The sequence below is a fragment of the Benincasa hispida genome, chromosome 6, assembly GCF_027475165.1.
Source record: "Benincasa hispida cultivar pf3 chromosome 6, pf3_genome.v1.1, whole genome shotgun sequence".
Classification (NCBI taxonomy): Eukaryota; Viridiplantae; Streptophyta; class Magnoliopsida; order Cucurbitales; family Cucurbitaceae; genus Benincasa; species Benincasa hispida.
In genome coordinates this window covers 49,988,530-50,007,658 of record NC_143483.1, presented here as the reverse complement: position 1 = coordinate 50,007,658, position 19,129 = coordinate 49,988,530, and the positions used below count along the sequence as shown (strand labels likewise).

At 31.7% G+C, this 19,129-nt stretch overlaps 1 long non-coding RNA gene across 1 annotated transcript; it reads right to left on the bottom strand.

Annotated features, from left to right (window-relative positions):
* Positions 1-10,863: 10,863 nt before the first annotated feature.
* LOC150035743 (uncharacterized) lies at positions 10,864-11,294 on the bottom strand. The gene is made up of 2 exons (XR_016530026.1): positions 11,156-11,294; positions 10,864-11,052 (listed from the first exon to the last, which is right to left on the bottom strand). It is a non-coding gene; the product is annotated as an uncharacterized LOC150035743 (long non-coding RNA).
* Positions 11,295-19,129: the final 7,835 nt, after the last annotated feature.

The window sequence follows — 19,129 nt, the reverse complement described above, 5'->3', positions numbered from 1 at the left end:
GGTGGGGTTGGAGATGCTATTTCTCATCTTCGTCCTCACTCCCCATTTCATTATCCATTTCCGTGAGAAGGGATCAGGGATTCCTCGCGGGAAATTCGAGGGGATCAGGTTCCCTCAATTAATTTAAATCACTAATGTGAGCAAATTTTAATTAAATAATTAACTTTATCACTAAATTATTTATTATGGTTAGTTTTATATGATAATTTGAATTTAAATTACTCAAATTTTGGCCTAAAAAAGTTAATTAATTTTTTAGTAAGAAATAAATATATAAATCAAATTATTCACATATATGATCTAAATTTAAACATATTCATTATGTTTCCCAATAAATAATCAAATTTGAAATGTAAATGTAATATTTATATAATAATAATAATAACATAACGTTAGATAACTATACTAAATAAATATGTAAAAGCTAATCGGGACAAAGACGAGGAACGAGACGAGGGTGGGGACGGGGAACCGTCTCCAAATTTTTTTTTCCCACTCCCTCCCCCATTCCCGCCTAATCGGGGAATTCCCATCCTGTTGGGAAAATTGGACATCTCTAGTTACAATCAACATTGAAACGACAACTCATTAGTTTCGTCTAGAGGAATCTCATGGTTTATTAGACGTATTTATATAATTGGATCTAATTAATTAAAGCCTTAGATTCCTGTAGATTCAATGGGTAGAAACTCATTTCTGATTAATTAGGATTTAATGGAATCATAATTGAACTAGTAATAAAAAGATCTTATGACCATGGTCCCAATATACAAAAAATAATAAGAGAGATCCTACCAAGAGTATTCAGAGTTTTGGTTGAGAAAGACAATAACCACTCTAGATGCATTATAAATCTTTCGATGGAATCTGGTACGTATATATTCGTGACAAATTTGCATGAATTATTTAGTTTAAAGTAATTATACTAACAAATAGTATCAGAACATGAATTTTACATTGATTTATGTTTATTTTTCATTGGGATTTGATTTATTTTTGGTTTCTTTTAAAGTTAATTAAAGAATTAAAATAATAATAAAATTTTAAAAAACTATGAATCCGATTGTGCAATTGTTGTGTCATGTAGTATGCACAAATTGTGCAGTCAATGGAATCAGGTGCACCATCAGTGCAGTCGCAACTCTCCGCGGACATAGGTTTCATTTTATTGTCGTCAGGTGTCTCGTCGGTCATAGGTCAGGTGTTTAGGCAGCGTTTTTTTTTTTTTTTTTTTTTAATTTAAAAAAAGTTGTTATTATTATTATTATTATTTTTTTTTTCAAATTAAATTTTATTGATCATTTGTGAAGTTCTTGCCTGGGGATTCTTGATTTTAGAATAATAATTTTGTGAAATTCTTGCCAGCATTTCTTGGGCATTATTATTATTATTATTATTACAAATTGATAATTTAGTGAATTTAAAGTCTAGTTTTTAATTGATACTTTTGTGAATAAAAAAATAGATTTTTTATTTGATTTTTTTTTTTTTTTTTTTTTTTTTTTTAAACGTTTAAGTTTAAATTTGATTCATCATTTGTGGGTTTAAGTTAAATTTGATTAATCATCTATGAATTTAAGTTTAAGGGTCCGTTTGGATTGATTTAAAAAAACGCTTTTCAAAAAACTAATTTTTAATTAAACACTTTTGATAATAGTTGTTTAAAATATAATTGAAAAACTATTTTGAGTTATTGCAAAACACTTCAATTTCTTCCAAAATGACTTAATTTTTAAATTAAACACTCGATAATGTATTCAAAAAATACCTTAAATTTGATTAATCATGTTGTGGATTAAATTTAAATTTGATGAATATTTTGGTGAACTTAAATTTAAATTTGATTGATGTTGTGGTAAATTTAAATAAAAATTTGATTGATATTTTAGTAAATTTAAATTTAAATTTGATTGATGATATTTGGTGATATTCACATGTTTATGTTGCTTTAATTATATTATGTGTATGCAATTAGTGGATGTTTTTTTGTAAAGATTATTTGGTGTTTTTTTTTTTGGTATAATAATATTATTATATTATTGTGTCTTACATTTTAGATTAGATTGGTCAAAATATTATGTTATCAAACTAGCCTATGTTGTTTAGATTAGTTTAATTCTAAAATATAAGATGTGCATATTCATAGATTTATGCAGATAATTATCGGTCCAAAGGAAGATAATTATTTGGCCAAATTGTGGATATTCATGTGCTAAGTATGACAATTATAAGAATTGCTCATGTGAAAAATAGTCGGTCCAAAGAAAGGCTATTTTTTGATAGAGTTTATTGTCGATACTTGGATTATTGCGTTGAAAGTACCATTTACAGTTGGTGTTTTTGCCCAAAGGCTGGATCGACAACAACCTTGTGTTAGGTATCTTGTTAAAAGGGCCCACCACATATTTGAAATTATTTTGTTATATTTTAATTGTGAGTATATGTTTTGTTGTTTATTGTTTCAGTTGATCTTACTCAAATATCTGAAAATTTGAGTTCAATCCCTAATTTGAGTGCATCGAACTTCAAGATTTGGAAGGAAAGTCTAGAGATACTTATCGGGTTTATGGATTTTGATCTTGCATTAAGGACCTATAACCTATTTCTACTGAAGAACAAACAAATATGGCTAATATAGAGCAGTGGGAATGGTCAAATCGCATGTGTCTGATGATCATTAGACACTCCATTCAAAAGTTTTTTCGAGGATCTATCACGGAAAATGAAAAAACCAATAAGTTCCTTACTCAAATTGAGAAATATTTTGCTAAAAATGAAAAATGACAAGCAAGTAATATTTTGACCTTTTTAACTTCCATAAGGTATTAGGGCAATGGGAACATAAATGAGTATATTATGGAAATGTTCTCACATGTAAATTAAAGATACTTGATATCTAAATAAATGAAAATTTACTCGTACATCTGATACTTATCTCTTTTTTTTGTACAATTCACTCAGTTTAAGATAAGTTATAATACTCAGAAGGATAAATGAAGTATTAATAAGCTTATGTCATAATGCGTGCAAGAAAAAGATAGGATTAAGAGAGAAAGGACAAAAAGTGCTCATTTGGAAACTGACGCTCGTGATAAGAAGAAAAAGAAATCTATGGGTGTAGCAAAAGAGACACCTTAAGCAAGAAATAGGTTACTAAAAGTCCTTGTTTTTCTGCAAAAAGGAAGATCATTTCAAGAAAGATTGTCCTAAGTAGCCAAGTGACATGTAAAGAAGGATAAACTTTTTACTTTGGTTTATTTTTAAGTTAATTTAGGTTTTGTACCTACAGATACTTGATGAGTAGATTCTGGTGCTACTACTCATATAAGTATATCTATACAGGGATGCCTGTGGAGCTGGCTGCCAAGTGATGCTGAAAGATTCATCTATGTGGGTGATGAAAAAGTAGTTCCAGTTGAAGCTATTGGAAATTTTAAATACGTTTAAAACTTGGTTGTTATTTGGATTTGAATGAGACTTTTGTTTTACCGTTATTTAAACAAAATTAGTTTCTATTTTCAGTTTGGACAAATTTGGTATTTCTTATTCTTTTGAAAATAATAAAGTTAGTCTTTTTCAAGATTCAAAGCTTATTGGTATCGGTTCTTTAATTTATAATATATATATGCTTGATTCTTTTGCTTCATTTAATAAGATCCTATTATCTAATTTATGTGGTACAAAACATAACTTAAATGCGAATTCTGCTATGTTATGACATAAACGTTTAAGTCACATCTCTAAACAGAGAATTAAGAGATTTGCGTCGGATGGAATTCTTGATTCCCTTGATTAAGTAATTTTGACGTTTGTGTGGAATGTATTAAGGGAAAACAAACAAATATAAGAAAATTAGATGCCAACAGATGCTCAAACGTCTTAGAACTAATATATACAGACATTTGTATTTGGAATTGCATGATACTAAGAGGTTTCTCAAAAAGAATTTTGAGAAGATGGATTTTGGTGATGCTTCTTTTGTATTAGGAATTGAATTACTACGAGATCGTCCTTGAAGTATTTTGAGATTGTCACAAAAGAACTACACAGAAAATATTTTGAGTAAATTTGGCATGAAATATTGTGCACCACGAGATACCCTTATTTGCCAAAGATGATAAATTTCATGTAGGTCAATGCCCCAAAAACTATACTCAAGACTAAGGAGATGTAGAAGGTTCCCTATGTGTCGACTGTTGGAAGTCTAATCTATGCTCAAGTATGTACGCGTCCAGATATTGCGTTCATAGTTGAAGTGTTAGGTAAATATTTGAGTAATTCAAGGATGGATCATTAGAAAGCAACCAAACGGATTATGAGGCATTTACATCACTTATCGAATATCAGAAGTTTTGGAGATCATTGGTTATTTTGATTCCGATTATGCTGGACGCCAAGACACTCTACAATCCACTTCAGGCTATATCTTCATATTGGCTGGAGGAGCTGTATCTTGGAAAATTCTTCTTCTATCATGAATGAAAAGTTTATAACATGTCATGAGGTGTCTGATCATGGAATATGGTTGCGAAATTTTGTCATTGGGTTGTGGATAGTGGTTGGCCTTAGAGATGTCCATGAGGTGGGGTAAAGATGGGGAGGGCTTTCCCGTCCCCATCCCCGCCCCGCTATTTCATTCCCCATCCTTGCGAAATTTCCTGCGGGGATCGAGGTGGGGATTCCCCACAGAGAAAATTTTTCTGTTTGTTTTTTTGATATATTCATATTTAGCAAATTTGTTTATTCTCAACCAAATAAAATTATATATATTAAATGAGTTATTTTCAATAAAATTTTCATTTAAAGAAAATAGTATAAAAATTCATTATAAAAATAATACTATTATATGTGTAAAAATATAATTTAATCCTATAATTTCTAAAAGTTAAAATTTAAATATTACAATATTATAGTCAAGCTTTCCATTTAAATACTATAACATTTATGGCTTAAGATAGAAAGTCTTAAATGGTAAAATAATTTAGAAATGTATTAAAGTACGAAAAAGTTGAAATGAAAATTAGAAAATAACTAACTTTTTATTCCACAATTTTTGTAAAAAGTATGTAGATAGAAGAAGAAGAAGAAGTAATTATTATTATATAAATATAATTATATAATATATTCATCGGGGTGGGGTAGAGAACCGAGGTGGGGACGGGGGTTGGGGATGGAAACGGGGAATATAATCCCTGTCCCCATCCCCGTTTAGCCAAAGTCAAAGCATGTAAACGTGAAGTTTCTAGTTGTTAAAGAAAGAATTCAGAATGATCAAATTTCGATAAAACACATAGGAACAAACTCTATGATGGCAGATCCATTGACAAAAAGTTTGCCACCTAAAGTTTTTCAGGAACATGTTGCTCACTTAGGTGTTAGCCACTTTTCTGATTCCATAGTTTAGTGGGAGTTTGTTATTGAAGAATTCTTTGACCTTAGTTTATTTTCTATATAAAATAAAGTTGATGATTTATATTTTATTATCTGAACTTGTTTATCATGCATGCGATTTAGCAAATACGGTTTAGCATAAAGTTTTTAAGAACGATCTCACTAACGAATTTGGACCAATTAGAAACAGGCATTATCTGAATCCCTTTGCATGTAATTTCTATGCTATCCATCCATACTTAACCTATGTCATTGAATGTATTGGAATTTGTAATCAAGGTTAGTTGCAAAGGTAGTGATAAAAGCTGCTTGATTCCATGCTAAAACAGGAGATGGATTAGATTGAACTAAAGGGGAATTCTCTTACTAAAATAACCTGTTTATTTGCGCTTACAGTTTATGTGATTTAAGTACATTAGGTACGCAGATATAGTCCAAGTGCGGGATTGTTAGACGTATTTAAATAATAACACGTATGATTAAAGTATGGGCTATGTAAGTGGATTAATATTCTATCACATTGGATTATTTAATTAGATTGAGCCCTATTATGTGATCTAATTAATTAAGCCCCTAGATTCCTAATTGAGTATGAACTCAACGGGTAGAAGCTCATTCGTAGTTAATTAGGGTTTAATGGAAACCCTAATTGACTTGGTATATAAAGAGACCTTAGGGTTATGGTCTCTAATATACTAAAACAATAAGCAATCAGTCTTTCTTGAATCCCATCTAGAGAGAGATCCTACTAAGAACATTCAGAGTTTTGGTTGAGGAAGACAATAGCCACTTTAAAGGCATCATCAATCTTTCAATGGAATCTGATACGTATATATTCTTAATAATTTTGCATGAATGATCCTAGAGTTTATATATTCAATATAGATTTAAAGTAATTATACTAACATGGTTCCCCACTAACATGTCTTGAATTGGAAGGAGGTCAACTTTAAAGTGCAAATGTAATACATTGCCACCAAATAATAATTTGGGGTGTTCCAAGATGTCAAACATGTCAAACCTTCAAAGACCATATAATCAAAAGTTATTAATAAAATATTTACCAAATTCAACGAATGGTAACCATAATAAAAATATGGTGAGTTTTATGTTGATGATGAGGAAAAATATGTGAATAAGAAGATATGTGAACATGAGAATGGTAATAGTGAAAATATTGAATCCCGCAACGGAAGTGAGTGATCGCTTTACTTTTGATTTTATTTTAGAATTTTCAACAAAGAATAGAAAATACAGCATGCATTCACATGTAGCAAAGGTTAAGCATGAATTAAAAGTTAATTTTACAAAGAAGAAGAAAGAACTCACCTTGGAAAAACCTTTTCTTAAAGAAAAAAATTCCAGCATCTTTTTATTCCTCAACTGATCTTCCACGAACAGTATCCTGATGCCACCATGATTCTTTCCTACTATTCTTTTTGCAAGGACAAATTTGTGGGAATTAGTTTTTGAAAGAGATAGGAAATCTTGTTGCGGGAGAGAATTTTTCTACAAAGAATTCTTTCTCTAAAAAAACTTGAGAGAAATAGGAGAAGAAGATGAGAGGAGGTTTTTTCTACCAAAACCAATTCTTTAGGAAAAAAAACTTCCCATCTCTCCTTTATTTAAAATGTGAAATGAGATTAAAACATAACTTCCACTTCCTATTATTTAATTTAAATTAAAATGAAACAAAACTCATCTAATTAAATCAAACAATTAAGTAATCAAATTAACTAATATTTTAATTAAATATCTCATATTTAATTAGATCTACATTTAAATCATATTCAAATGTACATATTTCTCATAACATATAATTTTAATATGAATCAACTCATACTATTTTAATGTTTGAATCATATTCAAATATATTTAATCTCCTTTTATTATAAAGTTTAATTTTGAATCTTATTCAAAACTAACTTTATTTTAGAATGTATCTGTTAGAGTTTTATGGTTGGTTATATATTTGATTAAGGCTAGTGTGTTATGGTTCTTGCTGTTTGCATGTTGTCACAGAAGTTATCTCAGCTATCGTTGTAACAAGCGCCATTCCTGCAGTCCAGACTTTCCTTATTTGAAAATTTTGGCATATCTTATTTTATGGAATCTTTCCTTCTTTATGGCCTACCGAATTCTTTTTGGGGGATGTTTTCCTTTTTCAAAGGAATTTTTTATTAGATGTTTTATGCCCTTGCTAGGGTTGGCCATGATCGTTGAATATTCTGAAGAATTTGTGTTTTTGGTGTGAGGCCGCATTTGATTATCGTGAGAAAGCGTCTTTGTTCTTGGTGGCCGATCTGTGCAACATCGTGTTCTTATCTTTACTCACTGTATTTAGTTGTGTAAGCTCATCAATTGATAAGTGTAAATATTGAAGATAATTTATGTCTTGTCTGTGGCTGTTCTTTGCTTTTTGTGTCGTGAATTGAATTGATCCATCCATTGTGCAATCTTTGGTGAAAGAAATTCTTCAAAGCAACTAGTTCTTGATAGTCTTAAGGGGAGCTTGAGACTTTAATTCAGAGAAAGGATTCTCGATTTTAGGGGAGTCTAAAACTATCAATAGTCTTAAGGGGAGCTTGAAACTTTAATTCAGAGAAGGGATTCTCAATTTTAGGGGAAGCCTAAAACTATCGCTTCTGGAGGAATTCTCCATCTTAGAGAGGAGCCTTGGTGTTCATCAAGTTAGATTCTACGTGAGTCACTGTAAAAGTCGTTACTATATAAATAAGTACTACGTTGTAAATACTTGACTTATTAATATTAGTGGATTATCTTTTTCGGGATCACTGTCCCCCAGACGTAGGTACTTTATCGTCGAACTAGGTTACCAACTCCTGTGTGCCTTTAGTTGTTTTCTTATTGTTAGTATTTTGTTGTTACAGTGTTTGTCAGTGCTTTCTTTTTAATATCTGTATTTCAAGTGACGAGTCATCATATCGCTTTTTCAGTATCTATATACATCATATTAATTGTGTCATATATAATTAATGTAATTTTCCTTAATTAATTTGAATAATTCAAATTCTTTCAAAAAGAATTGGTCTTTGTTTACCCATTGTGAGCTAGCAGGGGGACCTAATGAACCTACAGATTAGAAGCTTCAATGATATGAGATTAACTAATTAAACTCTTTAATTAGATTAATCAACATTCATTAACTATGGATCACTCCACAAAATATAATAGCTATACTTTTCCCGCTGTAAAATATTTTGTTTCCATGAATCTAACCATTACAAGTAAGTCGATCTTTTTTGAGTTGTTCATAATTACAGTTGAGTCAAATTACCATTTTACCCCTATAATTACCTCTTACTTTTTAAATACCACTAATCGTCTAATGAATAATCTGTTTATGGTCATACCATAAATCAAACCCCTCTCAGGCCAATGAGATAGTGGGTACCATTTGTTCAAGACTCAAAATTAGCACTTAAGGGAACAACTCATCTACTTACCCTAAAGACGGGAATAAGTGAATTTCATCTTGTTTAGCTATATTCTCAGCTCCCTAATCGGACAGTCCCCAAAATGGTGGGCTTATTGAGTTGGCAACTTGGGCCACTCTCACCCATACAAAATCAAAGTACAACCCTCGTAGATAGGAGTTTATAACTCACTCAGGATTGAGATCGAGTTACCTATGATCATCCTATAAAATGTTAATCTCTTCAGTCAACGATGTTACAAAGAGAGATTTGTTAGGATGTATACCTTAAAGCCTTGTAGTTAATAAGTTGTTTAAAATAATAATTTAATATTTTATATATGCAATTATCTATTAAAGAAAGATCTAAGGTTATGTTATGAAATTTGACTAGTATGTGGCAAACATCAGGTGGATCATGTTCAAGTAATGACCTAAATATTCTGTGGTATATAGATAAGATTAGGTACCATATCTTTGTGACATGACAGATACGATCCACTTTGTAATTGTTACAAAAGTTATAAAGTGTTACAAACGATTTGATCCTAATCGTCCATTTTGAGACATGCGAGTAGGAGTATCCTATATAAAATGTGTGTATAAGACCAAATCGAGAATTGGTTAATCTCTCTTTATAACATCGTCGACGGAAGAAATTAACATTTCATAGGATAACTATAGGTAACTCGACCTCAATGTTGAGTGAGTTATGATTTCCTGTCTATGAGGGAAATCCTTTGATTTGTATGGGTGAAAGTGGCCTAACTCGCCGACTCAATAAGCCTATCATTTTGGGGATTTGTCTAAGTAGGGAATTGGGAACATACCTAAATAAGATGGAATTCTCTTCGTTCTGTCTTTAGGGTAAGTAGATGAATTTCTCTCTCAAGTGCTGACTCCGGGTCTTGAACAATAGGGTCTTATTTATGATAGGACCATAAATAAATTGTTCATTAGAGGATTAGTGGGACTAGAGTTAGATGTAATTAGAGGATTAAAACCGTAATTTGACCCAACTGCGAGCGTTTCGTGAAGGATTGACTTACTGTTAGTTGGATATATCTATGAACACAAAAATATATCTACAGCGCGAAGAGTGCAGTTGTGGGTCTTTAGTGGAGTGACATGCAGTTAATGAATTTTGATTAATTTTATTAAAGAGTTTAATTAATTAATCTCGTGTCATTGGAGCTTCTAATCTATCACTAGGTGCCATTGTTAGCTCACTAAGGGTAAAACAAGAATTATCTAATTTTGGATTAATTTTGAATTGTTTAAATTATATAAGAGAATTAATTATATGAGATGCAATCAATATAATGTATATAAATATATTAAAATATAAAGTTAATTTTGAATGAGGTTTAAAATTATACTTTATTATATGAGAGAATAATATATTTGAATTAGATTCAAATATTAAATAATATGAATGAGATTCATATTATAACTATAAGTTAAATTTAATATAAATGAGATTCATATTAAAACTACATGTTAAAATTAATATGAATGAAATTCAAATTAAAACTATAAGTTATGTGAGAGGATATTATTTGAATATGATTCAAATGAAATTAGATATATAATTAATTAATTAATTGTTAATTAATTAATATTTACTAATTAGATATGTTAGATTCGATTTGTTATATATATATATATTAAAGTAGAATAACTCCCTATGTATTGATGGAAGGGAATTGTAACTAGGATTGACAATGAGGCCAAGCCATGCCATGGCAGGAGGTTCCCATCCTCGTCCCCATGGAGGGAATTTACCCCCATCCCATTGGGGAAACGGGTCCCACAAGGACCCATTCCTCATTTCCCTAATTCTTGTGGAGATTTCTTGTTTAAATTGTTATATCTTTTCCTTTTAAGTCTCATAAATTTCACTTTTTTCATATATGTAATTACATTTTCTTTAAAAAAATTGAGTCATTTTGTTTAAAATTGCACTACTCCATAAAAATAAAAAAAATTTAATAGACACAAATCTATAAAATAAATACAATTCAAAAGCTCACAAATCCACGAAAGAAGCTTACAACTCTTATTAAATAAAGTTTGAATAAAAGTTTGAAATAAAATAAATTCAAATGTCTTATACAACAATCACAATCATAAACTTGTTTGTCATTCTCTCTTCACTGACGACTTTATGATTAACTTTTTCTCCTTTCTCAACATCATCATGTCCTTAGCTGTGAGTATTATTTCTATATTTAAAATATAATTAACAAATAGTGTCATAAAAATAAGTAGACAACAAAACCACTCAACAAATTGTCATAAAAAAATAATGTTAATTGTTGAGCATACCTTACTCACCAGTCAATCTTCACCAGAGTCGTCTGCATCTTCTAAAACAGTTGCTAAATATTTAACAATTTCTTTTCTCATGCTAGTACCTTATTTTGTCACATAGTTATAATACAAAAGAACATTTATTAATATATTAAATAAGAAATATTTATATAAGAAAGATAGGTTTAACAACATAAATAAACTTACATACCTGTCAAAACTTCAGTTGCAATCCAATTTTGAGTGCACATTAAAGCCTCTATTATCTTCGGATGAAGTTTGTTATAATGTGGGTTTACAATCCTACCACAGGTACTAAAAGTATGATGCAACACTAGATAATGGGATGGCTAATATGTCTCTAGCAATTTTTTTGTAAAATATGATACTTCACCCTATTCAACTTACACCAACTCAGAATGTCAAAATCAGATGATCAGGATAAGACATATTAATTTAAATATGCATCAAACTGTTGGTTCTGATTCATCTTAGTGGAATTTGATACAAACAAGTTATCATAATTAAAATCATCAAATTCTATATACTTTGATGCTCCATCTAAATTTTTAGAGCGAAAATTATCACTTTCACTTTCAAGCTTCAACTGATATTCTTTCTCCAAATATGAACAATTTTTTTTTTTATTCTTTCTACCTCAAGAAAAAAGTACCTCCATAAATTGTAGGGAAGTAAAACTCGATCAACTTCAATTTGTAATATGGATCTAAAATTGCAGCATGACCATTACACCATGGCTTTTCTTCAAATACTTATCAAAACTTTGTAATCATGTTTGAAGTCATGTCTCTCACCTTCTCGAACTTAGAATTCATCCATTCAGAAATAGTCGATTTCGGTTTACAATTTTTTGGGAAAAAAGATTAGTTGTAGGATATATATGGATCCAAAAAATATTTCTGTCACATATTTTCAGTTTCTCACATATCTCTTTTGCTAATACCTAATCTGATCTAAAGGCATTCAGAAATAGCCGATTTCATTTTACAAATTTTTGGAGAAAAAAAGTAGCAGTAGGATATTTGGATCTAGAAAATATTTCAATCACGTGATGAACTCATGTATCTCTTTTGCTAACATCCAATCTTGATCCAAAAGCAAACACTTGTACTTCTGCTCTCATTGTTCTAATCGATAAAAAAACAGCCTTGTACTTCAATGTAGTGGTAAATATGTCGAATTCCATCTAGTACAACAATCAAGAGTCAACATCCATCCTACCATCATAAACATTCAACTGACAAGCAGTTTCCACAAATTTCTCTTTCTTTTCTTTTTGTGTATGTAACCAAAAAGACACACAATTACGAACTCTTACAATCCCATCTCCTATCACTGACAACTCATATTTCACAATTAAATTTAAAATATGAGCACAATACCGCATATGAAATAAAATCCAATCCCTATCAACAAACATATTAACCAAGAAGTCATTAGTACTACAATCATCTACAGTTATAAATGACAATTTTCGATCCATATTCTAGTCTAACAAACATTCCATTACTTCTTCATGAATCATCTTAGAAGTGTGTGGAGAAGGGACACAAATTATAAAAATAAATAAAATAAACATAAATAAATAAATAAATTTATATTAATCATAAAAAATAAAAAGAACATATTTAATAATATAATTTTCACCTTCACACTTTGACTTCACCGTGAAGTGAACCACGGTCAGCGAGCACCAGATGTGAATGGAAGCGATAGATCTGAGATCTTGAAATAATAGTCAAACAACGATGGCAGCAATAGTCGAATGACGCACCATAGATCTTGAAGTCTGAAGGCCAAACGCGACTGACGTGGTCGACGATAACGGGCATGGTCAACAACTGTTTGTGGCTGAATGCTGAAAGTGAACTTGAAGTCTTGATGTGAAGTCTAAAGCCTTAAGAACTGAAGAGAATATTTAGGGTGAACATGAAAATCATAAAATGATTTTTGAAAAGAAGAGATGATAGATTAGGGTTTAGGTTCAGGTTTGGGCTTGAAGTATTGGCTTTTGGGTAGTTTAGTTGGGCTTGCTATTTAATATCTTTATAAAAAGAACCTATATATATATGTATGTATGTATTTAAAAAAAATATAAAAAAGACTTTAATCGGGGTTCTGGTCGAGGCGGGGATACCATCCCTGCCTCCGCCTCATCCCTAGATGGGGACCCTAATAAGGTCCCTGGTTTGACCCACTAGGGTTGACAAAAAAACCTGCAAGATCGGGGAATCCTTGGTTTTACCCCGATTCTTAGTCAAATCAGGGATTTTCTGACCTTGCGGGTTATTTTTGCCAACCCTAGTTGTAACTCCTCCTCCAACTAATTCTTTAACACTTTCATATTAAGAAAACTTGGGTAGAGATTTGAGAGAAGAAACTCTCTACATTTTTCTCTTTAACACATCAAAGAATTCTCTCTTGAAATTTTTACAGAAAAGAAGTTTTGTGTAAAAGCTTTCCCATTCCAAAAGTAAGATCCCACCATCTCGATTCTTACCAGAGAATAGCAAGATTTTTTACTAGTGACGCCTATTATTCGTGGTTGTTCGTGTTCTTGGAAGTAGCTTCGAGTTCAAGAGAGAATTTCACAATACGAAGTATTCGTGACGTGGAGAGGATTTCCAAGAAGAAAGTCTTCAAAAGTAAGTTCTTCTCTTTCCCTAATAGCGTGGTGTAGAATTAATGTTTATTATGTACATATTCTATGTATTTTCTCTATTTTTTAAGCTTTTCAAAACGAATTTCATTGGCACATGCGTTCACGCGCTTCCACTGAGGAATTCGATTCCTTCAAGATTAAGTATTTCATGGTCCAGTCTTATACAATCTTATTGTGTAGGATACCCCCACCCACATGTCTACATGAACGATTTGGATCAAACCATTTGTAACACTTACTACATGAACTTGATCTCCCTTAAACACCAGCAAGTAGAAACTCGATCCTGAAACAGATTCAGATACTACCACTAGATTACCTTGGTATTCTCGGTGTGAGAATCCAGGAGTGGTTGGTGATGCGGTGATTTATCATGCGATGAAAGGGTGTGTGGATGCGATGATTATGCAAGTTTTCCTAACAAAGCCCAAGTATAAGCCTTTTTAGGGTCTTGGTAAGTCCAAGGTCGAATGTAGAGATTACTCAGACAGATATGCAATAGACTCTATCTCTGATCCTATCGCTATTTTAAGTTTAAGAAGTTGGGTGGTAATTGATTTTGATTTCTTAAGGCGATGGAATTAAATGCAAATCGATAGAAGAGTGGTGTTGTAACAAATATGCGATAAAGGGTTGAGAAGAGGTTTTGCTAACATTTCTTAAGATATTTTACAAGTCATGCAATCATGCTATACACAAATATTAAGCACTACATTTCTCAATACATATGGACACATTTCCTATGTCTAGGATGCATGCGATGTGTAGGGAATGCAGCAGATAGAACTTATTTCTAAGTCTTCTCTACTCTTACTTATGAGATCTGATCTGACTCTTTCAAGCCTAGATTCTATGTTTTTAGACTACTCTTTCAAGTACTCAAAGTGATGAATGAAAGATACATAAGACAAGATGATCACATGAAGTGCATAACTTAAGTCATGCTAGATAAGTACTTCTCAACCTATTCACAAATTTAGCTACTCATGTATGACATGAAAATAATGAACATAGATTGAAATGTAATTTCCATTATTGCAAATAAAATGCTCAAGTACAAAACAATAGATGATGTAAGTGTTGAGCAAGGTAAGCAGTTTCTTGCTTCCTCTGGCGTTTACACGGCTTTTAGCACTCCAATTCTTTTCTAATTAGTAAAATCTTGCTTTTACAAGAGTTAGGTGTGGGCTGGTGTTTCTCTTCCGTGTTATTCCAGCAGTCTCTCGACTGCCCGGAATTAATTCGCCTGGTTTGGTAGCATTGAATGGTATTTATAGACTTCCAAGAAAAAAAAACAGTTCTTCATCTTACTAATGATTGCGTGGATGGGCAGCATTCATTTCCATATTCTGTTGCGCCATCTGATGGTCACCAGAGGTTCAATGGATTTGCAACAGTATGGTCTTCAATGGCCGCCAACTGAATTTATGATTTGACCGCTATCGGCTTCACGTCCCATCACGTTTTATCACATTAGGTCACTGCCTTTTTGTAAGGTCATCATGCATTCGTCTTTGAAATACCATTGGATTGCCAACTCAGGAGATCGCGCTATCGCCTTGTTCCTGCACAGAAATACAAGATTAACTCAGTGTAATTTTTTTTATGCGATGAGAGTTAGCGATCGCGATTTTGCTTTTAGTTTGGTGCGTACAATCGTAATATTGCCTATTTACTATCGCCTTCTCTCATTGTTTTAATAATTTGAGCTTTAATAACTTGTATTTCTACAAGTTATTAGTAGGCTCTGGCTTATTTTGGATAGAGGGAAGGATTGGAGTGGAGGAGGAGACGATCGAGTATACGATGACACATTCATGTAGAAGATGGAAGTCTATTGCATGGAGTTGATACTCGATTGTTAGACTTAAGGCTATCGTGTAGTAAACTCGAGGCTATCATGTAGTCACTCGATAGTGAATTTGATAACTCGTGTTTCGTAGAATAATTAGAAAATCACTTTTTCATCTTTATTCCACTATTGCCATAAAACTATGTAACCACTAAAGTGGAGGAGGAGACGATTGAGTATACGATGACACAATCATGTAGAAGATGGAAGTCTATTGCATAGACTTGATACTCGATTGTTTAGACTCAAGGTTATCGTGTAGTAAACTCAACGCTATCGTGTAGTCACTCGATAGTGAATTTGATAACACGTGTTTTGTAGAATAATTAGAAAACCACTTTTTCATCTTTATTCCACTATTGCCATAAAACCGTGTAACCACCCACTAAGGTTGGTTATTGAGAAAAAAAATTTAATTATCAAATAATTAATAAATTATAAATAAATACAATAACTAACTTATCATATTATATTTATAACCTATAGTTTTAATATTGCATCATATACAAGATATAAATCATAGTTCTTTTTCTATTTTATGACATTTAATATAAATCATATTTATATTAAATTTAATAACTATGAATCTAATTCAAGAAATCATATTTGAATCATATCCAAATACTAGTTCCTCCAATCAACTAATATATCAAATACATTATATCAATTATATCATATATAATTGAATTAATTGAATTATATCATATATAATAAATTTCTTCTTATTAATTTGAACGTTTCAAATTAACCCAAAAACTGATTCTCAACTTGAATTCATTGAGCTACCAAGAGGACCTTATGGACCTGTAGCTTGAAGCTCCAACGGTACGTGAATAATTGACTAAACTCTTTAATCACATTATCCACCATCCGTTAACTGTCAGACTCTAGTAATGACCGACAGTTGCACTTTTCACACTACAAATATATTTTAATGTCCATTCGATATAACCAATCAACAGTACGATGACCCTTCACAAATCACCCGTAAGCATAGTTAGGCCAAATTACCATTTTTCCCCTGTAGTTACATCTAACTCCTTAAGTACCATTGATTCCTTAATGAACAATAGATCATAGTCCTACTATGACTAAACCTTCTCGGGCCAAGAGAGGGTATGGTGCCATATTGTTCAAGCCTCGGAATCAGCCCTTAAGGGAACAATTTATCTATTTACCACTGCTTCGGGGAAGGAGTGAATTTCATCTTGTGTAGCTGAGTTTCCAGCTCCTCAATCAGACAAATCTCCAAAATGGTAGGCTTGTTGAGTCGGCGATCTGGCCCTTCTCACCCTTGAAAATCAAAGGACCATCCTCATAGGTAGGAATTCACAACTCACTTAGGATTAAGGTCATGTTACCTATGGTCATCCTAGTGAAATGAAAGTCTCAATTCTGAACGGTTTTATATAACGAGACTAAACATTTCGTGGTCCAGTCTTATACAAACTCCTTTTTCTAGCATATCCCTGCTCGCATGTCTAATATATGAATGATTAGGATTAGATCATTTGTAGCACTTTACAACATTTGTAACACCAACAAAGCGGCTATACTCGTAAGGTCACTAGGATAAGGTATCCCTCATTTATCCATATATTACAGACCATCTAGGTTATCACTTAAAACACGATCCACTTGTATATCTCCACATACATGTTTAAGTTACAATAATAACCATGAATCTTAGTTTATTGGTTTGTGGTTAATGCAACTAAATTATCAAATATTTCATAAAATGAAGTGAATAAGATATCATATATTATAAATCACAAAATGTTTATTTATACAAGTGTTTACAAACTACAGGACCTTATGAGATATAGGGCATCAACCCCAATACCAATAACTTTTCATATAAAAGTGTAACCTAGACCAGCCCGTTGGTTTTAGAGGATTATGGGAACACTAGGATCAACTTATAAATACAAGGTTATGGTCCCTAAAATACTATGCCTCTTTGGCCTCCTATTCCCCATATGAAGTGAGGGTCTACCCAATTCTGTTTGAGTTGCATAATTGAGAAAGAGCACAAACCACATCTGTTTTGCAGGTTATGATATAATTCCAGATAATCTTAATGTCTTGTAGATTTTAATTTTAAATCCATGTTTAGATCCTAAACGTTAATTATACTATATAGTCATTTTAGAATAATTATGAATTGAAGTAATATGCTTTTTTTTTCAACAGTTTAGACATACAATTAACCTGAAAATCAATAAAACAAACTTCTAACCTTAAAATCAATAAAACAAATTTCTAACCTTAAAATCAATAAAACAAACTTCTTAGGAAGACCAACTAACATACAAATACAATTGTTAAACTTAGTTCATCTTTTTAAGGCATTCACATGATTGAAGCTCAAAACTAGTTTTGCTTATAATAGAAGAAAAATAAAATTGTATTCATTTTGTCCCTTCAAGGTTTGATTAAATCTCTATTACAACCATAGACTTTCTACTAAAGGTTAAAATAGAGGTTGGATAGTGGTTGGACAGTAGAGGTGCTTTATGTAAAATATAGATGTCGAAGAGTTGTTACGCTATGGAGGAATCACAGCTATGAAAGCAATCACGACGCAACCTTAGTGCCAATCACTATGTCGGTTGCTCCCTAAGGTTAACACAATATCCAATATCAGGCGTGCACTCGCTGGAAGATGAACTGGAATCGAGGAAAATTAATGTTAAGAACAGATGAAGGAAGATAAGGAAGCCCAATATAGAAAACAATATTGAAAAACAATATTTTATTACAGATCGGTGTCTGGGTTTAAAAAGAAGAAGCATATGAAATGGCTAGGGTTGAAGGAGAAGAGAAACATGCATAATGGGGGAAAAAAAACAGTTACACTATTGCGATACTGAAACTTATTTAATATTAAAACGTTTGATTTTTAGGTTAAAAAAATTAAATGGATAAGTAATAAAAAGTTTTTTTTTTCACGCAAGCGTGGTTACCCAATTGCTATGTCGGTTGCTCCTCAAGGTTAACACAATATCTAATTTCAGGCATGTACTCAAAAATTAATGTTGAGAACAGATGAAGGAAGATAAGGAAGTCCAATATAGAAAACGATATTAAAAACAATATTTTATTACAGATCAGTGTCTGGGTTTAAAAAAGAATAAGCATATGAAATTGCTAGGGTTGAACGAAAAGAGAAACATGCACTATGGGAAAAAGCAGTTACACTATTATGAAACTAAAACTCATTTAATATTAAAACGTTTTATTTTTAGGTTAAAAAAAATTAATAGATAAGAAATAAAAATTTATTTCTTTTTCATGCAAGCGTGGTTACCCAAGCCCGCCCAGAACGACAGTGGTGATGCGCATGTATGGTAAAATGTTTATACTTCCACTACTACCACACTTTAAAGTTACCTTTAACATGCCTTGGTACTTATATCTTTTAGGCAATGCTTAATTCTCCAATATGGGACAA